The sequence below is a fragment of the Eurosta solidaginis genome, chromosome 1 (assembly GCF_040869045.1).
Source record: "Eurosta solidaginis isolate ZX-2024a chromosome 1, ASM4086904v1, whole genome shotgun sequence".
Classification (NCBI taxonomy): Eukaryota; Metazoa; Arthropoda; class Insecta; order Diptera; family Tephritidae; genus Eurosta; species Eurosta solidaginis.
The window spans coordinates 106,734,986-106,755,785 of NC_090319.1; the positions used below are offsets into that span (position 1 = coordinate 106,734,986).

Consider the following 20,800-nt stretch of genomic DNA (forward strand, 5'->3'; position numbering starts at 1 on the left):
TAGCACAGTGGCGCGGAGGCAGTCGTATGCCAGAACTTTAACACTTCAAACTGTCTTAGTTTTAACCTGTGTCACCCCCTTTTATATCTTCTTTCTTCGCCCTACTCGCCTAACGTTAATCACTCTATTCCTTATCCGCTAATCGTTGGCGATTCCAGTGCAGCAATTTTTTTGTTGCTGCAATCTGTCTCTATACCATTCTTTATGCTATGTCCGGCAACTCTATCAAAAGCTCTATCTTTCGTTAAGTTCTGTTTGTTTTGTTGTCCGCCATCATTTTGACATTTGAGCACACAATCAAAACAAACCAAGTAAAAAAAAACACAATACCACGATTTAAGCAAGGAACAGCTGCCCACTCTCATCTTGGGTAATATTCATGAATATCTCGAGCCACGGGATCGATTAAATGCATCGCAGACATGTCGTCATTGGCGTGGGGTGCTTTCCAAGAGAGATTTTTCAACAATTTCAAGTTTAAATTGCATATAAACAATGATCGACAGTGCACATTTTTTTGTCAAACGTTTTGTAATCTGGCAAGTGAAGTTATACTAATTTTTGATTTTCTTAATGTTTTTTTTTATATCAAAACAAATAAAACGTAATCTCTATAGGATTGCACGTTGTGATAATTTGCAGGGGCTCCATTTTTACACTAACAGTGTCAGCTTAGTCCCACCAGGCGATATAAGCGAAGATAATCTTATCGATATTGAACAATGTTTTGTGGAGCCATGGAAGATGTTTTTTAGATCGCAAAAAGTTTCCATGCCTGATCTTAGATTTGGGTGCAATCGAAGCTTTAACCTATTATGGCTTAGATGTTTTCAAAGCTCTAAACAAACCAGAAACATTGCAGCAACTGACATTGGCTTCAATAAAATTTGACCCTAGTATTACCCTATATTTACCATCGAAACTTCCTTATGGCAAAAGTGTAGATCACTACAGGTCTTATCAATTGATTATGATACTTTAAATGAGAATCTTTTGCACTCCATGGGAATATTCCCTTTGAGAAAGCTCCTAATTTGTATACGTGGGTTTGATCGGCAGCATCCCGGCATATCTGATACTTCATGGGCACACCCAAGAGCGGTCCACCTAATTTTTGCGGGGAAGAAACCGACCTGTCAGCCCAACGCGGGGAACACCCACCCCTGACACCTTCTTGGGTACAAGATGTAAAGGAGATGCTACTGCTGAATTAGAAGGTCTACATATCCCTGTCTTTACTAAAAAATCGAATTCAGTTTTAGCTACTTTGAATTTAATGGGGTCTAAACGTCTTGGTTTAGAAAATGGCAAATTTCCTTCAGTGACTAATCTGTGAACTGTTGTATGTCTAACTGGTTGTGAATAATCTGGTTTAGAAAATAAAGAAGGAAATTCTTTTAGTAACTTTGTAAATTTGTTATCAACAGCGAAAACTTTTGGTAGCGAAACATTACAAACACATGAAATTGTGTTAACTGAAAGACTTGTTATCGGATCTACTAAGCATTTGCGTTTAACATCAACTAAGAGACCATATTTACACAAAAAATCAGCACCGATAATTGGTTTAGCTATATCCGCTATTAAAAACGTGAACGGAAGTTCGCGACGCAGTCCTAAATTAATATTTAAAAGTTTTTTACCGTATGTCGAAATCGTTGAACCGTTAGCTGCAGTTAAAATAATATCTGATGACTTTTTCGAACTTGAAGATTTTGAAACCGGAAGCACTGAAATTTCTGCTCCACTATCTATTAAAAAATTAAGTTTGTTTGTTTTATCAAAAATAAATAAGCGACGTGTAAAGGTGTCTAAATGTCCGTTGTTTGTCGCCGTAACAACGGATAACTTTAGTTTGACGAACTATTATTTTTAAAAGCGCATGGTTGTTCGCACTTCAAAGCCTGATTACCAAACTTATAATGATACCTACAGAGCCAATTTGGGTTGTCACGAGACTTTGATCGATATCTAGAAGGACTTCTAAAACGATTCCTACTAAAAGATCGGGACCTTGAATAATTTTGACTCATCTGATTTTTAATTTCACTGATCTCTAATGACAATTTTTCAAAATTTTTGCACATCATGTTAGTTGTTTGAACCAAATTTGAAATAATTGCATTTTCGCTTTTAGAATTTGGAAAATTACTAACTGAGGCTATTTCATTTTTATTATAAACTTCCCAAATATTATCGGCTAATTTAACTAATTCACTTATTTCATTCAATTTCGAACTAGTAAGAATAATACTTAAATTTTTGGGCAACTTCCTTATCCAAAGCTTTTTAAGAATTTCTTTGCTAAAATTGTTTCCAGAGAGTAGCACTAGAGACCGATAAAACTCAGAAGGTTTACGATCTCCCATTTCTGAATCGGATAACACTCGATCTAATTTGGCATTCTCACTTAATGAGTGCCGTTCAATTAAAATTTTCTTTAATGCAGAAAATTTGTCATTTTCAGGAGGATTTTGAATAAAATCAAGAATTGTCATAATTACATCCTGTGGAAGTGCAGTTATGACATATTCATATTTTGTCCCTTCCTGAGTAATGTTCTTTCGACTAAATTGCATTTCAGCATGGATGAACCATGCTTCAGGGCAATTAGTCCAAAATTGAGGAAGTTTTACCGATGTAGCAAAAATTTCATTATTTTGATTCACATATGGATTTGGTAAATCATTTTGATAATTTTCATTATCCAAATCAATAAGTGAATCGCTTACTTGATTTCGTGGTGTAGATGTACGTATATTATTTGATGGTGAATGAAACTTTGTTAATAGAAATAACTACAAGAATTATATTATAGGAAGAAATAAAAATGTCCGGAAAGGAGCGTTTACAAAACCCAAATTATTAATCTATTTCGATACATATACAGATACATATAAATAATATTCATACTAGTGATAAAATTGGATAATGTATGTGCAATGGCTTTAAAATTGATTGATGAAATTAGACAAGGTATTGTGCAATGGCTTTAATTGTTTTGTATTTGTAGCTTTTGTTGTTGTTGCTCTTGCAATGTTTGATTGAAAGGTTGATGTTAATGATGCAGCGGTAACGTCTGAAATAATGACAATCCAAAAATAGGACGAAGACGACGTCGTGCAGTTGAAAATAAACTAATTTTATAGAAGTGAATCTAGTTTTTGGACCACCACGTCTACGTCAAATACGCGTTAGAGAGGGCTCTTTTGATGTTCACGATATATTTGGTATATATTTTCAACTTGTTTTTCAGATAATTCTTCGAGTAGTGAGGACACTTCACACTAGTTTAAAGGTACGAATTACAAAACTTTTAGCGAGTTAGAGCTGGACGTTGCAAGATGTTACGCACTTTATTTGAAAGTGAATTTAAATAAATCTTTTCGCTGGTCTTTTGTAAATCAATTAAAGTTTGTTCAAGTGCACCACCTTTAACAATTTGTTTAAGAATTTGCTGATAAAAACGTAATAAGTTGGATATAGTAAACAGAACTATGGTATCGTTTTCGGAAGTCAATATGGTTTCCACTCGCATAATATATAACTAGGAAGAGAATAAATCGATTTTTGCTGAACATCAACTGGTGGCGTTATTATTTCATACAGCATACAAGAATTAAAATTTGATTCGTTGTTTTTGAAGGACGGTTTTTATGTTTGGCTGGCTAGATCGCCAATGTGGTATTTAATATATAAATCACTATTTAATAATAAGCACTATCTATTTTTATAAAATATTTTTATTTAACCGCTCCTAAAAGTATGTTACAAAACGTTTTTAAATATTTCAACCGAATGAAAATTTTTGAAAGACAATATTTTACAATTGAAAAATAAAAATTAACAAGAATAAAAAAATTCAATTTATTTAAAGTAGGTACATTTAAAGTTGAATATAAATATAACCCTAAAGCAGCCAAGTCCTCTTGCCACCAATTGAAATTGGAAGATTCGATTTCCAAAACCAAAAAAGGTAACGTTTTCAAGACAGTGCACAACCTAAACAAAGGTGGTATCAAAAGACGCGTGTCGAGATCCGTTTTTAGAATCTGAAAATTGTATAGAATCGACGGGATGGCCTAGAAGGTTTCAGGTGGTCATACTAAATCGCTCCCGGGGAGTGTCCTTATCGCTACAACCAAAGCAACATTATTTACTCTCTGCTTTTCATTCATACGTATGTGTATTTTTAAATAATAAAAAAAATTTTATATTATTCTAATATATATCATCTCTGCCGGGGTGGCGATTCAGCTCAGGATATGCCAAAACAACAAGAAACCTACAATTAAATGCAGATTCACGTGTCATTTGCCAAGGATTTACCGGTAAACCAGGTACTTTCCACAACCAACATGCTTTGCAATACGGTACAAAATTGGTTGGATATATTTTCCCAAAAAAGGGTGGAACTACGCATCTTGGTTTGCCAGTATTTGCTTCGGTAATTTATATTGATTTGTATTGATTAAAAATTGCAATAGTAGATAATGTAATGTGAATTAAAATTGAATAGGTAGCCGAAGCAAAAAATGCAACTGATCCGCATGCAACTGTTGTTTATGTGTCGCCACCGGGAGCTGCTGCTGCTATCATAGCAGTATTACAAGCACGACATTTCTTTGATTGGTTGCATAATCGAAATTGTGCCCTAACATGATATGGTTCGCGTTAAGCACGCTATGTTAAAGCAAAATAAATCTCGTCTAGCCAGGCCCGATTGTCCAGGATCATCGCATCGAAGGGTAAGTAAATTGCCTACCATATTAAATATATAAACAACATGTATGAATTTGTTAGTGATAATTTCCCTGCGTCGCCGTTGTCATTACATTGCGTTAAGAGAGGACATCAACACCTTACCCACAACCAGTTAAAATTTTAGTAAATTTTGCTCTTTTCATTACTGATTCCAAACGTGGGAAATTATATATGTAGCATTACATGGATAATGGTAAATTTTAGCAGACTTTCGCTTTGCGTTCATTATTAATATTCAATCCCTAGAAGGTTCAATGTAGTCATATCAATAGGTCCGGAGATGGTCGGGTTAGTCCCTCAATGGTGCTTGTTACCGGAACGTAGATAGATAATTTATTGAGGGTTGCACACTGACTTGCACATCTCCTTCACAGCACCTTATCGTAGCCGACTTCTTTGATGAACCCTAGCAGAGTTCTTGGCTTGAGGGATTAAATGTGGGAATGCACTGGCCATGGTGAGCCCATAAACTTAGCCCTACGTTTTGAGTGCTTCGCATTCTTGGAGGATATGGTCCGCCGTCTGCTGATCGATCACAAAATCGGCATGTGTTATTCGATAGTATGCCCACTTTCTGCATACGGCTGCTCGGCCTATAATGCCCTGTAAGAATAGCCCTTGGGATTCTTCGGTTATCTTTCGATAGGTCTATTATTGCCCTGTAGCGACTTGTGCTATAACTTCCTACCTAACCCCCCAAACCCCCCCCCCCCCCCCCCCTTTCCCTAATAAATGCCCCTGTGAGCCAACTGACAGGAACGGCTCGGGATCGATGGGTCATGCAGTTCCTGCCTCTCTTTCCGGGTTATCCGCCTGCTCTTGTTGTAGCAGTGCTTCGACCCATCCAATAGGTACTACAGATCACAAATTGTCATCAATGTCCTCTAACGGGAGTCCAAGGAAACAGAAAGTTTCAACAGGGGTGGACCATAATGAGAGGAGTGTTAGAGGCGTTGATTCCGCAATACAGCTAAAGAGATGGTTGGTGTCATGTGGGGACAAATTATAAGCAGGACATATGTTTTGTATGTCGGGGTTGATTCTGGATAGGTAAGAGTTTAACCTGTTACAGTATCCAAATCGAAGTTCGGCTAGAGTGACTCCCGTTTCCTTAGGGAGAGTGCGTTCCTACTCTGCTAGTTTTTTTCTTTGAGTACAGGATTCACCGGGCAATTCCTGGCATAGAGGTCCGACGCCTGTTTGTGGAGTTCACTCAGGACCTGCTTGTGTTTTTCAGCTTCAACCGGCTGTGTTCTCAGGTGCCGTATTTTCTCATAATGTAATGAGGGCGTGAACAAAAAGAAGCCACAAAAGATTTGTAAAAGTTACGAGGACGTCGGGTTTTGGGATCAAGCCCAGAGCAACCTGTCCGATGCAACCATCCCTTGCACGTGACACACTGACAAGAGTATGACCGTCCTAAAAAGATTATTTTCCGGCAAACGCAGCAAAACCATTTCTCATGACCGGGGTCAGGAGAAGGACACGGATTGGGTTCGATACCTTCCCGGAGGAGGAGAGTATGGCGCAGACCCGCTGCATGGATATGCTGGGAGGATGATAATTTGTGGGGGGGACGCAACAAACTAAACAGTAGAGTCCGCCTTCTCATTACCCTGTACTCCCCTGTGGCCTGGGACCCAGTGCAACAGTACTACGATGTGTACCCAAGGACCAGTGCTGACTTTATTTCGAACGCCACAATTGCCTTTAGTGGGGCCTGACTGTCTGACTGAGTATGGCAATTGTTTCATTGGAGTATCAGCTTAGCGCACCAACATATGGCGAATACTTCCGCTTGAAAGCTGCTCGTATGTGCTTTTAGAGGTACTGATATTTTGGCTCTGGGTCCGGAGACTCTGGCTTCAATCCCCTCTGGCGTCTTCGAACCAGGGCCGTAGAGAGAAAATCCGGGCCCGGGACTAAAAAAATTTACGGGCCCCCTATAAAAAATCCACTAATACATTTGATTAACGTGAATTAATGACGTTTCATTCATAAATCATTATTGATGGATTACAAACAAAAAATGTTTGCCACATCAACTAAATGATTTTTGGCTAAGAGCTGACAATAAAATTAACACAGAAAATTTATTATTTGTTTTATTTTATTGTAACGTAGAAATAAAATTCTCTTTTAACAGCCACATATTATTTCAAATAATCTTTTCTAGTTATTTGGTAACATTTTCATACATTTCTGATAAATTTAATGATGATTATAAATTTTAATTATTCAATATAGAATGTTCGGATATCAAAGAGTGGCTTTACTTGCTTTTTTCGCTGCAAATTTTTTTATAATAATATCAAAATTTAACTGTCTTGCCAAAACGGATGCAACACAAAGCGTGGCAAGGCCTAAAACTCGCTCTTTAGATGAAAACGATCTATGAAAGTCTTTCATTCTTGAAAGGACGCTGAAGGAACGTTCTGCACTAGATACAGTGACAGGTAAAGTGCAAAAGGTACGTAAACCAATACAAAAGTTGTATACATATTTTGAAAATAGACGGCATTTAGCAATTCCAATGGTGACAGACCTTTATCAAAATTTGCTTCGTAAATGTGTTTCAAGTGAACTATTTCACATTCTAAGCTTTGAGAAATATCCGACTTGTATTTTTCGACAAATTTTGCTGCGCTCGCCCGAACCGTAGTTTCATCCAAGTCTTAAATTGCCACAAAAAGGAAAACTTTTCGTTCAAATTTCTCATAGCAGCAAATCGTTCAGTAATGCCAGTGATTACCGAATCAACGATCACCAAGAATGTATTGTTTTTGAAATCAGACTCTGAATCATCCGTAATCATCTCATTTAAATTATCTTCAGAACGCCTTTTGGGTTTTCTCTTTCGAATGTCCGGAAACTTTGGCGAGATGTTCAATTGAATAGCAACTGTTTTGCATTCGTTTAAAATTGTTTCCCATTGGTTCCTGATCAACTTCAAATCAGCTAATAAGGCATCTAGATGTCGGACCTCAACATCTGTGGTGGCGTCTCTCGCTTGGAGGACCACGCTTCTTTCATTAATGGTAGGGTTTTGAACCAAATTGAGGACAGTAAGATACATTCGAACTTGTTGATGTACTTGATAATGCCGGTAACATCGCCGTATGCTTGCGCAGTCAAATTTGGCTTTTGGCTGAAAGACTATGAAGAGAGCTAGGTACATTTTTTTGAGGATGTAACATCGTTGTGGAGTGCTGCCGAAGAAAATAATTGCAGCCGTACAACATTCTGCAGCATCAACACCACATAAATTGATAGCGTTTTCTTTTCTGAAATAAATTGTTGCCTAAGTAAATGGTAATACTCTACCCCATCGGGTTAGGGGGTCAGAATATACCCGCGGTAGGTATGCCTGTCGTATGCGTAAGAGGGGACTAAAATATCAGATTCCAGGGGCTGTGTAGCGCAACCCTGCAGGTTGCCAGCGCAATATATAGCTTCCCCAAACCTAATTGTCAACCTCACCTATCCGCGGCGAATCCTGTTTCACTAACAGACGAGGCTCTGGCGACCCCAAGCTCCTCATGGAACTTGGGATGGGGAGGGAGGGGATGGCCTGAAGGTTTAATGTGGTCACATAATTCGTTCCCGAGATGGTCGGGATAGCACCTTAATGGTGCTGTGGTGCCGGAGCGTACCGGATCTGTATCCGGCAAAGGACCTATCACATCGATAATACTCCTCAAAGCCTTCGGGGAGCAACCTTATCGCTACAACAACAACAATAGAGTTACTCCTACCCCAGAAAATGGTCAACATTTATAGTGCATACAAAGAACATTTCAACTCACCAAATTCACTCATATTAACAGAGTATATGTGGAACTTAAGAGCGAATTGAGAGTTTCACAAAGTTGCACTGCCACACCGCCATTTTATACAGGGTAAAAGTGTAACGCTTTTGCGTTGCGAGCAGGCAAGAATTTTCACAAAAGAACGAAATACCCCGTAAAGGCGTTGCCTGTTTTTTAGAATAGAACAACAACGCTTGCGTAACACTTTATCCAGAAAAGAAAACGCTATCATAGCTGCGGGTTGCACAAGGCGAGTAATCAGCATTCGAGTTTTTGTCGAGAATGTGACGTAGTGCTCCGTTGTAAGCTCCTTTCATATTGGCGCCGTTATCGTACCCTTGTGCACAACAATCTTCAATCATGTATGGCAAATTAGATCAGCGATTTTGTGAGCAGTTTTTTTGGTTACAATTCACGAAAGCCAAAATCTGTTCTGGAATTGTAAATTTGTTGCTTTCGAATTGAAATGGAGTGAGCGCAAAATGAACGTAGTCGACGTGACTAGCATCAAGCATAGCATCAACGATAATAGCAAAATACTTAGCTTTCTTGCCTTGATCTAATATAGTTTCCCTCACATGCTTTGCACAAATTTCTATAAACTCGTTCTGAATGTCTGGGGAAAGATAGTGAACTTGTAAACGTTTGTGCTGCTATTGTGAAATCCTAACTTTCTCCAAATGATCTCTAAGTATCGGATCATAATGGCTTATGAGATCTTAGATGCCCAAAAAATGTCCATCCTTTCGCTTTTTGAAAAAAAAAAAAATAGTGTCCAAAATTCTATATAAAATTTCTTTCCACTTTTGAGTTTCAGTGATTAGCTGTTCATTGATAAGTGTATCAATTGTAGCCTCCTTTCGAATTAGGTTTTGTAAAGATCGCCATTGAATATAACATTTAATGTGATCTTCAGTATTTTCGTGTGATGGCAGTTTAGCGTATAGCTTCTTCCATACCTGGAATTTCGAATATTCGCCAGGACAACAAATTTTAGGTCGATTTAAAGTATTGGTGCTTAACAAACGACATGGTAGGCAATAAAAAGCATTGCTACTGGCACTCCACACCAACCAGTGACGCTCCACTTTCTCTCCATTTGGCAAGATTCTGTTTAACAACGAGGTAGGAAATGTCTCGTCATGACAATCACGTGGAAAAATAACAGGGCACTTTTGATGACCTCAACGAATTATTTCGTTGACTTCTTCAGATCGCAAAAACTCTATATTCAAGGTACCGATATCGAAGTCGTTTAAATAATCTAGACTTTGATACAGAGTTGGTGGTATTGTTGGAAGGCTTTTTGAAGATGAACCTTCATCAGTGTTACCACGAAAACTTTACGATTTCGGATTCATGTAAACATATATTTTTGTTTGATGTTTTTATTGTCTCCTCACTGTTCGAGGGACCAGGTAAAACATCATTATCAATATTCGTTGCTTTTGAAATTCGGCTTAAAATTTCCACATGGAACAACTAAAGACTCTCCTGAATTAAAAAAAATGTCTTAGTACCTCTAAGTCGCAGGCCCCCTCGAGAAATACCGGGCCCCTGAGAAATATCGTGCCCTGCGCTTGCCAGGCTAAGCCTCCAGCTATTAGGAGTGATAAAGCTGTCAGAACTAGAAGCAACAAGTGGCTTAAGTCCTAGGAAGCTTCTAGTATTTGTCAAGAGGATTGAGTTTTTTTATAACATAGGTCCTGGTTCTTGATAGGGTTTTCAGCTTGGTCGTTAAAACAAACTTCTGGGAACACTACGGACTCATTCAGTCTATGTGAGATCCTCATGAACCGGCCACTTCAACCTAACCTATATTTTGTGTTTTGGTTTTTACTTTAGAATCTACCGGTTAAGTAAGCGATGTCAGCTAACTAAGCGCCTTCAAATGTAGATCCATAAGGAACATGAGGTCGCCAGAGCCTCGGCTGTTAAAGAAACAGGATTCGCCACGGGTAGGTGACGTTGATAATTGGTTTGGAGAGGCTATATATTGCGCTGGCAACCCATTAAAAGGATTGCGCTACAAAACCCCTTGAATCAATTTGGTATTTTAGTCGCCTCTTACGACAGGCATAGCTACCACGGGTATACTCTAAGCCCACTAACCCGCTGGAGACATGAGAAGCGTGAGTGCACTTTGGGTGTCGCAAGGCAAGTTCCGTCGTGCCTGGGGTTGTTGGGTGAGCGGCCAGGCAATGCAGCAGGGTACACATGCACCATTCAGGAAGACACCCTCGCTGAGCCCAGAAAATCTGGGAAAATTAGGTGTACTGCTCAGATCCAGCAAACGAGTATGTTCTGTACTGGCATATGATAAACTTGCAGACAACCAAACGTTTACTTTCCTGTCCAAAAGGGAAGTGGTACTCGGCACTGCTGCTAAAGAAGAATAGACGTAGTCATATCAATTCGTTCCCGGGTTACTCGGGGAAAGCAGTTTTAGCAGTACTTTGCCCGTTTCAATTTGCACATCCATTCAAAGAACTTCGCATAATGGATTAAACAGTCATCTGCATTTATTCGTTTTTGTTTTTGTAGCACGCCTAATTTACTATCTATTACCCCAACATCTATCAATTATCCCTTGTTATAATCTTCGGGTACCCCCGCTACCGGAAGATGCATTGGCATGGTGGAGGTTCACTTGAATTTACTTTACAGGTCCTGATTCTGGTTATCTGAAATCCCCTTGAGTATCTTGTATATATTAAGCACTTCCGGTTATATTAAAAACTTATTATCTATCCTTACTGATATTCGTTTCTTTTTCATTCTAGGTAATTCGATTTGACGATGTGGGCATAGCAATATTCCAGCTGTGGCTGTAAGAAGAACGTACATTTGCTCAAACTACAAGAAAACTGCGACAACTGTCCCTCGGCATTTTTAGTATCACATATAAGGCCCTACCACGCATATTATGGGAAAGGGTCAAGTTCAAAGGCTCAACATCACCTGCAAATCGACTTTGATAGCACGAAATGGGGCTGCATATATTCCGGTATTATATCTACAACACTCATATCTATGCAAACTGATACTAGCAACACTAACTGCGCAGGAAAAATTGAGCACCATCAGTGTGAGCTTCGAAACTCAAAATGGTTTCAGAAAGGGCACGACTACGAATGAGTTTATGTCTTTACATATGTAGTTTGTACATATAAATATGCACATATGTAAGGTTTACTAGAAAATTAAGGAAATTATTTGTAAAAACCATTGTATACATAATTAATTCTTAATTAAATATTATTTAAACAAAAGGGCCGCGTTTCATTCATATAAAAAGCGAATTGGCAGAAGGTAACCGGTACGGGTAACCGATAGGCCAGTTACCCGTGTTTTTGTTGTTGCATATGTTTTGGTTAGCGATAACGAAAACATACCTAATGAAGTAACTTAAAAATGTAAATAACATCGAGCGAGAAGGAATGTCGAATACACAATAGGTAAGAGCGAGAAAGCGAGTCACACGTACACTATTTTGAGAGAGCGCATGCGTTACCTTTTTCACGACAGCAATGTAAAAGTCATTAAGGCGATAATTGGTGACCAAGTCATTGGTAACGATTAAGTAATCGATTAGGTAACGGGTACCTGTCTTGTAGGGTACATGTACTTCTCTGCTTCAATTTTCGCTGAAAGCATTTGATTATTCCCCGGTTTCCTAACTTCGTAAAAGCAACCCTAAAGATTTTTAAATTTGGAACTGTCAAAGCTTTGTCATCATTAGAGAATAAACCTCTAGTAATTGAATCATATACAATATGCATACGAAAATCGATTGCTACGTTCTAAATATGTAAATTGAAAAGTTAAAATAACGCAAAGTAAAACTCAACAGTTATATTTTTCAGAAAAAATGTGTTATTTGGGTACACTTTTTTATTTTTGATTGGTTTGTTTTTTATAACAAATCTTAAAAACATAATTTATTTTGTTATGTTGGTTGGGCCAATTTATAAATGTTTGGTTTGCAAAAATGAGCATTTGTGGCCATAAATTAAAACAGGGTATATTTGTTGTTCCCGACGCGTTTCGACGTTTACCTTACGTCTTCTTCTTTGGGGATATTAATATTAACATTAATAATTATTTGGTTCAAGTACTAATACAATTTGCTCCACAACATTATTCACGACCCAACATTTAATGTACCTACGTGAATAATGTTGTGCAACAAATTGTATTAGCACTTGAACCAAATAATTATTAATGTTAATATTAATATCCCCAAAAGAAGAAGACGTAAGGTAAACGTCGAAACACGTCGGGAACAACAAATATACCCTGTTTTAATTTATGGCCACAAATGCTCATTTTAGCAAACCATAATTTATTTTGTTAATACATAATTATATGACTTGAATTCCAAGCATAAAAAACTGACGAATCTTTATCGGAACATCAATTAAGTTATTGTTTGCTTTTATAATTTTACTAGCAACCCGCACCTTGTTCACATAGGTTGCAATGTTGGAAAATGGTAATTTGTTTTTGCATTTTGAATTAATGGTTCAATTAAAAATAAAGATAATTCATATCCTTTCCTTGCTTTCCCTATTTTCTTTCCTTTTCCTTCCCTTCCTTCCTTTCTTTTGATTTCATTTCCTATCCTTTAATTTCTCTTCTTTTCTCCTATCCTTCCCTTTTATTTCGTTTCCCGTAATTTTCTTTCATTTCCTGTCCTTTCGTTCGCTGTCCGGTCCTGTCTTCTGCCTTCTTTCCTACCCTGTAATTTCCTCTCCTTTTATTTCCCTTCCTGTCCTTTCCTATTCTTTCCTTTCCGTTCCATTCCTCGCCTATACTTCCCTTTCTTTTCTTTTATTTGTCCTTTCAAAAAATTATACTAAATAATATAGAAAATCGCCCTGTATGGTACTTAAGGGCTAATTAAACTTCCTTAACCCTAACGCCATAGTCGTAACCATACCCATATCCATAACCATCTCCAATGTGATCGATTAATGTTGCCTTAATGGTGCCTCGTGAAATCGCAACAATAAAATATTATTAAAATATTAAACTGCATGGATGAAAGTTTAGGAAAAATTATCTTAATTATTTGTTTTCATTTCCTCTCCTTCCGTTCCTTTACTTTCCTTTCTTTTCCCTTTCTCTTTTCCTTTCTTCTTTTCTTTCCCCTCTTTCAGTTCCTTTCCTTTCTTCTCCGCTCTTGTCCTCTTCTCCTATCCTTTCCTTTTCTTCCGTTTCCTTTTCTTTCAATTCCTGTCGTTTCGATCGCTGTCCGGTCCTGTCTTCTCCCTTCTTTCCTACCCTGTAATTTCCTCTCCTTTTATTTCCCTTCCTATTCTTTCCTTTCCGTTCCATTTAATATAGAAAATCGCCCTGTATGGTACTTAAGGGCTAATTAAACTTCCTTAACCCTAACGCCATAGTCGTAACCATACCCATATCCATAACCATCTCCAATATGATCGATTAATGTTGCCTTAATGGTGCCTCGTGAAAATTTAATAAAACTGAAAGAAAACGCAAAAAATTACAGACATATTCTACAGAAAATAAGTCTCTTAGTCATAACGTATCCAAAACAATGAATAAAATCTACAAAAAGTTATTAAATTCACCAACTCAAATATTTTCAGGCTATGGATATGGCGAAAAACCAAAAACCAATTGGTTGGCTATGGTATGGTTATGGCGTTAGCGTTATGGTATGGCACCATTAACCGACATTTCCATAAGGTAGGTTCGATCAGCTGTTTTATCTGGTTATGGTTTTATGGTTATAAGCCATCATTAATTGGCCATTTACCTTTGCAATAATATTGATAAAAAAATATTGATGAACAATCTCGCTTTTGATTTTAAATAAAATAAAATAAATTATTAGCATAGCTTAAACAAATTAGAAATTTTAATAAGAAAATTCGTGAAAACTAACTGTTCTCTCTAAAATAACTCCTTTAGGGCTGCCATAAAAAACATTCTCACTCACTCACTTAATTTGTCTTTACGATCAGCATACAAATTAGCATAAAAAATATATTGAAGAATTAAATCTCCTCTTAGTGCACAAATATTAGCATATATGTAGATGCAAACATACCAAAAAATAAAACTTTTGTTTAAGAATTTCAAGGAAATGTTCAATATTTTTAACGAAAGAGTATTTTTCAAGTGATGTATGCATTCTTAACCATTTATGTTACATTAACTTGGCAACAGACATAAATATGTATGTACATACCAGAGCGGTAAAAAGATTGAATCAATTGAGTGTGCATTTTCTCAGCATTCTTTTAAAAAATTGTGAATTTTTGGTTGCATATTATAAATCCCCATTACTGAATGGCTCTAAATACTTTAGCACAAATCTAAAGTGTTTGTGTTATTGAATGGTAAAATATAATTCAATATAGAGTGTGAATGTAGGAACCATTCCCAATCTTTAATGAATGTAAACTTGAAATGAATGCACAATTTTTTTTCCATTCAGTACTAAATACCTTTACACCAAGGTTATTTTTGTATACTTTCATTGCCATCAGATATGTTAAATCAATTTAGGAGTTGTGTGCAAAAAAGGCGTAAAATTGATCAATAGAAACAAAACCGCCTTCTAATTATTAAAATAGTTTAATATTCAAGAATTCATGAGCTTAACACCGGCTTATAATAATTGAATATTCAATCATGATGTTTGAAAAGAAAGAAACATTTACTGGCATATTGCGATGGTACCATTTCGAAAACCGCCACGTAATCATCATTAGGCAATTTCGAGTGTTATCAAAGGTTTCACCGAGATTCGAACCGCGAATTACACGGTGAAACTGCAGTTGCCTTAATTCATTGCAATATGCCAGTAAATGTTTCTTTCTTTTCAGTTTCTCTTAAACAGACATGATAAATGAATATTAAATTATTATAAACCTTAGAAAGTCTTAAATCATTTTCATGGTGTCCGAACATAAGACATACAAGAAATAGTACTTCATAGCAGATTTTTTATACTTCGTAATTTGGTTGATTTTTCTTTCATTAATCGTGTAAGATCAAAAAACTTGAGGCTCTTGTGAGTTGACTGGTTTCCTTTTTAGGTATATCTCGCGGATAACTTGCTAACATAAAAGCATAGGGCTCTCGATTATATAAAGTATTCCAAAGACATGAAGATGTAGTCGAAATTGGATGAAACTTTGCAAAGACAATCTATTGCTTTCTTGCTATATGTCAAAATGGTTCCATATGTCCTACTTATTTTGCTATTGTAGTAAAATGGATTTTGTAAATGAACACATTGTGCATTGACCAAATAGAGCAAATTCTGGATATTTTTTGTCGATAATATAGCAGAAACAGATAATTGAGCTTAAGTCATTCAAATTCAAATGCATCAAAGTACATAGGTCTACCGACGATTTCGTTGGAGCTTCCTAGTTCCAAGAATTTCGATAAACATATGTCTATTTCCATGGCATCGTTCTACAGCGACTCAGGCTTTTTCTATTAACCTGAGTCACCTTCCCAGTTTTCCTTCATCTGTGCCACAAAAAAAATTTCATTTCACAGGTTATTAATTTCCTTCCCCACGAAGAGATTGAATGGGTCCATCGGTCTACACTTTTTTTACAGCTGATGTTTTGACAGTGTTTGAAGGAATATAAATATATCACCCGAGTGATTGAGAAGGACCATTAACCTCTTTGCCTATTTGCACGGCATTGGTAAAAGATTGGAATTGCTTTGGAGGGTTGAATTCTATCTTACTTGAGCAGATTTGTATTCAAAGTTAATTTGATTTGCTGTCAAAAAAGCTACAACTACCTTGTTAGGTCACCCTGTGACATTTCATGATTTTTGTATTCTTTGTTTATATTGTATTCGTTCATTTACTTTACATTGTATTTGTCCATATAATTTACGCTGTATTGACCATATACTTTACTGTATAACTTGATATATATTTAACTAACGGAATCTGAGCATAAGATTGGAAAATATAAAAGGCACAATATAGGGATAACGTGTCATTAGATTTGCAACACAATTATATAACAAACATTCTAGAAGTTGTATTAAAGTTAATAGCACCAAAAGTCTCGTTTTCATTTTAATATAATAGCCATAACAGTTTTTATAATTTTTTGGCACGTCTTGCTTGTTCGTATACGGTTGTATTTGTATTGTTGAAATTGTGCGGGAATTTATTGCAAACGCGATTGTCTGATCGTACGTACATGATTTAAAATTATTAAGCGCATGTCGCAGTCCGACAAATATTTTTTGAGAAGCCGTGCGCCTGAAATATTAAACAATAGTGAAAACGAATCATCTTTTGAAAGTACGGAAATGGAAGAGTCAAATCAAGTGGATGCTGCCAGAGATGGTCAAATTCAATCTTTAATCGCCACGTTAAACGCCTTGAGAGCATCAGTTGAGCAATTGAGGAACAGCACTGTCGAAAGTCAAAGGGACATTGTAAGATTGCGCGAGAATATTCGTACGAAGGATATGGGTGAGCAAAGCGTAGCAACACAGCCAGTACAACGTGAATCAAGCCTAGTCACAACGCCGTCGACCGATTCTACAATAAAACTCTACGACTTGCCAACCTTTTCCGGTAATGCGGAAGAATGGCCGCTGTTTTTTGCCAACCTTAACGATACCACGGAGGCATTTGGATACAGCCATCGCCAAAACTTAATGCGGCTGCAAAAGTGTCTTATAGGGCCCGCAAAAGAAGTAGTGGCTGCCTTGCTGATATACCCAAACGACGTGCCCAATGTTCTAAGCGAGCTAGAGTTTAGATTTGGTCGGCCAGATATTCTGGTACAACATCAGCTTCAAAAACTACAGCAGTTCCCGCCAATTCCAGATCAAAAACTTGAGCAGGTGGTGCCGTTTTCTTCCAGAGTGCGCAACGTAGTCGCATTTCTGAAATCTGCCAATTGCCACCAACAGCTAGCAAACGTGTCTTTGGTAGAACAAGCAGTAAGCAAACTACCACAAAACAAGCAGTTTTAGTGGGCAAAACATTCAGTAACCATTTCACCGTTCGCCACAATAGAAGATTTCAGTAAATGGCTGAGCGAGTTGGCCAGAATTGTGTGTTTGATGCCGACAAGTTCACACAGCATCAGAGGTAATGTCACATCTTCCAATCCCCGACGTATAATGCACATACAAGAAGAAATATCATCAGAAACACCAACGTGCCTTCGTTGCAGCGGTGATCATATAGTCACCAAGTGCGATTCATTCCAATCCGATGATGTACAAACCAGGTGGGACTATGTAAAGAATAATAAGTTATGTTTTTCTTGCCTGAAAAAAGGTCACATTACAGGTAAATGCCGATCAAAGATGTGTGGTATAGACGGGTGTCAGCGGTACCACAATTCGCTTTTACACAACGACAAGATCTTATCGAAGATGCCATACCAAACTGGTCAGCGGGATAGAAGTGTGCAACCGATGTTAAACTGCCGCCTCGCCAATGAATCGCCTAAGCAACTGTTTAATATGCTACCTATCGACATTTACGGGCCAAATGGTAAATACGAAATCCTAGCAATGTTCGATGAAGGCTCTGCAATTACTATTTTGGAGGAGGATATCGCTAGAAAGATTGGGGTTCGAGGTCAAAGTCACCCGCTGACTCTTCAGTGGTACGATGACCGGGTGGTCACGGAACAATCGTTTAAAGTCAACGTAGAAATTGGAAGCCGTTTTGACGACAAGAAGTTCACGCTTAAGGATGTGTACACCGTGAACCACCTGAATCTGCCTGAACAGTCATTCACGAAAGAAAACTTCGAACACTTCGGGCATGTACCCTTACAAAATTATAGTAGCACGAAGCCTAGTCTGTTAATTGGTTTAAATCAAGCGTATCTAGGTGTCACTACAACTTGGATACAAGCAGATAACGACAGCCCCATTGCCGCCAAAACATCACTGGGTTGGGTTGCCTATGGCCCAACTAAATCGTCAACAAGGTCAAGTCCTCGAGTTATGGTCATAAAAGAATGAAATTTACATAAGATGGTCTCAGATTATTTTGAAGCTGATAGCTTCGGCGTAAATCCAACGTCGGAACGATTGGAGTCGGACGAAGATAAACAAGCACGTCATATACTAGAAACAACAACAATACTCCGACCCGATAAACATTATGAAGGAGGACTGCTTTGGAAAAAGTTTCCGCCGCAACTTCCAAGCAGCAGAGAAATGGCAGAACGACGTTTGTTATCGATCGAGCAGCGTATGCATAAAGACGAGAAGTTCGCCGAACGCTACAAAGAGGAAATGGCTAAGTACGTGGAAAAAGGGTATGCAAGAAAAGTAACGCAAAAAGAAGGCACCGAGTTGTATGCTCAAACTTGGTACCTGCCCCATTTTGCTGTCTGCAAACCACACAAGCCAAGCAAACTTCGTATCGTTTTCGACGCAGCAGCTAATGCAAATAGTACATCTCTAAACTCATCGCTACTGAAGGGTCCCGAACAGGCACAGCCATTAATGCGAATTTTGCTACAATTTCGACAAGGTCGTATTGGACTTGCAGCGGATATACGGGAAATATTTTCGCAAATAAAAGTACGTCCAATCGATCAACATGCCCAGCGTTATCTTTGGAGAAATGGTGACATCAACCAACCCATTCAAGAGTATATGATGACCTCGATGATCTTCTGCGCCGTTTGTTCGCCCTCTATTGCTGAGTATGTGAAAAACAAAAAAGCAGATCTCTTTAAGTTGGAGTATCCTGAAGCGTCATCAATCATAATAAATAAACACTACGTCGATGATATGGTTGCTAGTTTTAATTCGCCAGAGCAAGCAAAAGAAGTCAGCCGACAAATTGTGAAAATTCATCAGGAAGCAAGGTTCCAACTTAGGAATTTCGTGTCCAACTGCCCTGAAGTACAGATTGAGCTAAATAAATCGTCATCATTAGAACAAGAAACGATCAACATGGAGCGTAGCGGAACGACAGATAAAGTTCTAGGTCTATACTGGAATACCTGCGACGACACATTTGAGTTCCACACTAAGTTCCATGGAGTTCCCAAGAATGTATTGGAGGGAACACGGGCACCTACAAAGCGGGAGTTGTTACAAATAGTGATGGCGGTGTTCGACCCGTTCGGTATGTTGCTTGATTTTTTGATATTTTCTAAACTTCTCATTCAAAATATGTGGAGATTTGATATCGGGTGGGATGAAGCGATGCCAGCGGAACTGAACAGAAAGTGGTTACATTGGTGGAAAGAATTCAGTCAAGTAAGCCTGTTCAAGATGCCACGATGCTACTCTACACATATCTCGAACAACAGTAAAATTGAACTTCACATATTTGTCGATGCGAGTCAGGATGCGTTTGCCGCAGTTGGGTACATAAGAGTAGCTCACAAAGATGTAGTTGATATCAGTTTTGTCATGGGAAAAACGCGTACGGCAGCTATTAAACTCTTGTCCATCCCGAGACTAGAGTTACAAGCGGCAGTATTAGGTACTAGGTTCTGTAAATTGGTGGTAAACGCCCATGAGTTCACAGCTGAACGGGTAGTTTTTTGGAGCGATTCACAGACAGTGTTGAGTTGGTTGAATTCGGCCGAACGAAAGTACAATCCATTTGTAGGTCATCGAATCGCTGAAATACTCGACTCAACTTCACAAAATCAGCGGCGATGGGTGCCAACATGCCAAAACCCCGCAGACGCTGCGACACGCCCGTATAGTCCACCGAAATTTAATTGTGATAGTAGATGGGCTAAGGGCCCTGATTTTTTAAAGCTGGACGAACAATACTGGCCTGTCATAACAATTAAGCCGTCACCGTCACTACTTGAGGAAGAGGTTCCGAATCGCATATTACACATACAGCCGGCCAGCAAAATCATACTGTTTGAAAGATTTAGCTCTTATTGGAAGTTACAACGCACTGTAGCCTGGGTTCTTAGAGCAATGAAGCTGTTCTGGGCAAGTATGGAAAGAGTGCGTTTACCAACACAGCTTACAACAGCAGAAATCGAAAAGGCCGAATATACAATATGTAAGGCGGTACAACATGAACATTTTGGAAATGAAATTGCCGAGCTGTCCGCGTCACGTAAGCTTAAAAAACAAAGTCCACTGTACAAATTATCACCGCACCTGGATCATAGTGGCATCTTGCGCCTGAGTGGTCGCATTGATGAGGCAGCATATTTACCAATTCAAGCACGTCGTCCTATTTTATTGCC

The 20,800-nt window shown here is 38.1% G+C and overlaps 1 long non-coding RNA gene and 1 pseudogene across 2 annotated transcripts; both read left to right on the forward strand.

Moving 5' to 3' along the window:
* Positions 1-330: 330 nt before the first annotated feature.
* Positions 331-1,167, forward strand: LOC137237501 (uncharacterized; annotated as a pseudogene).
* Positions 1,168-3,886: 2,719 nt separating this feature from the next.
* On the forward strand, positions 3,887-11,793 carry LOC137237220 (uncharacterized). 2 transcript variants are annotated; one of them, XR_010948871.1, is made up of 5 exons: positions 3,887-4,180; positions 4,258-4,447; positions 4,520-4,748; positions 11,357-11,580; positions 11,641-11,793. It is a non-coding gene; the product is annotated as an uncharacterized lncRNA (long non-coding RNA). The 2 variants fall into 2 exon arrangements; XR_010948869.1 differs by having other exon boundaries at positions 11,357-11,793.
* The last annotated feature ends 9,007 nt before the right edge of the window (positions 11,794-20,800 follow it).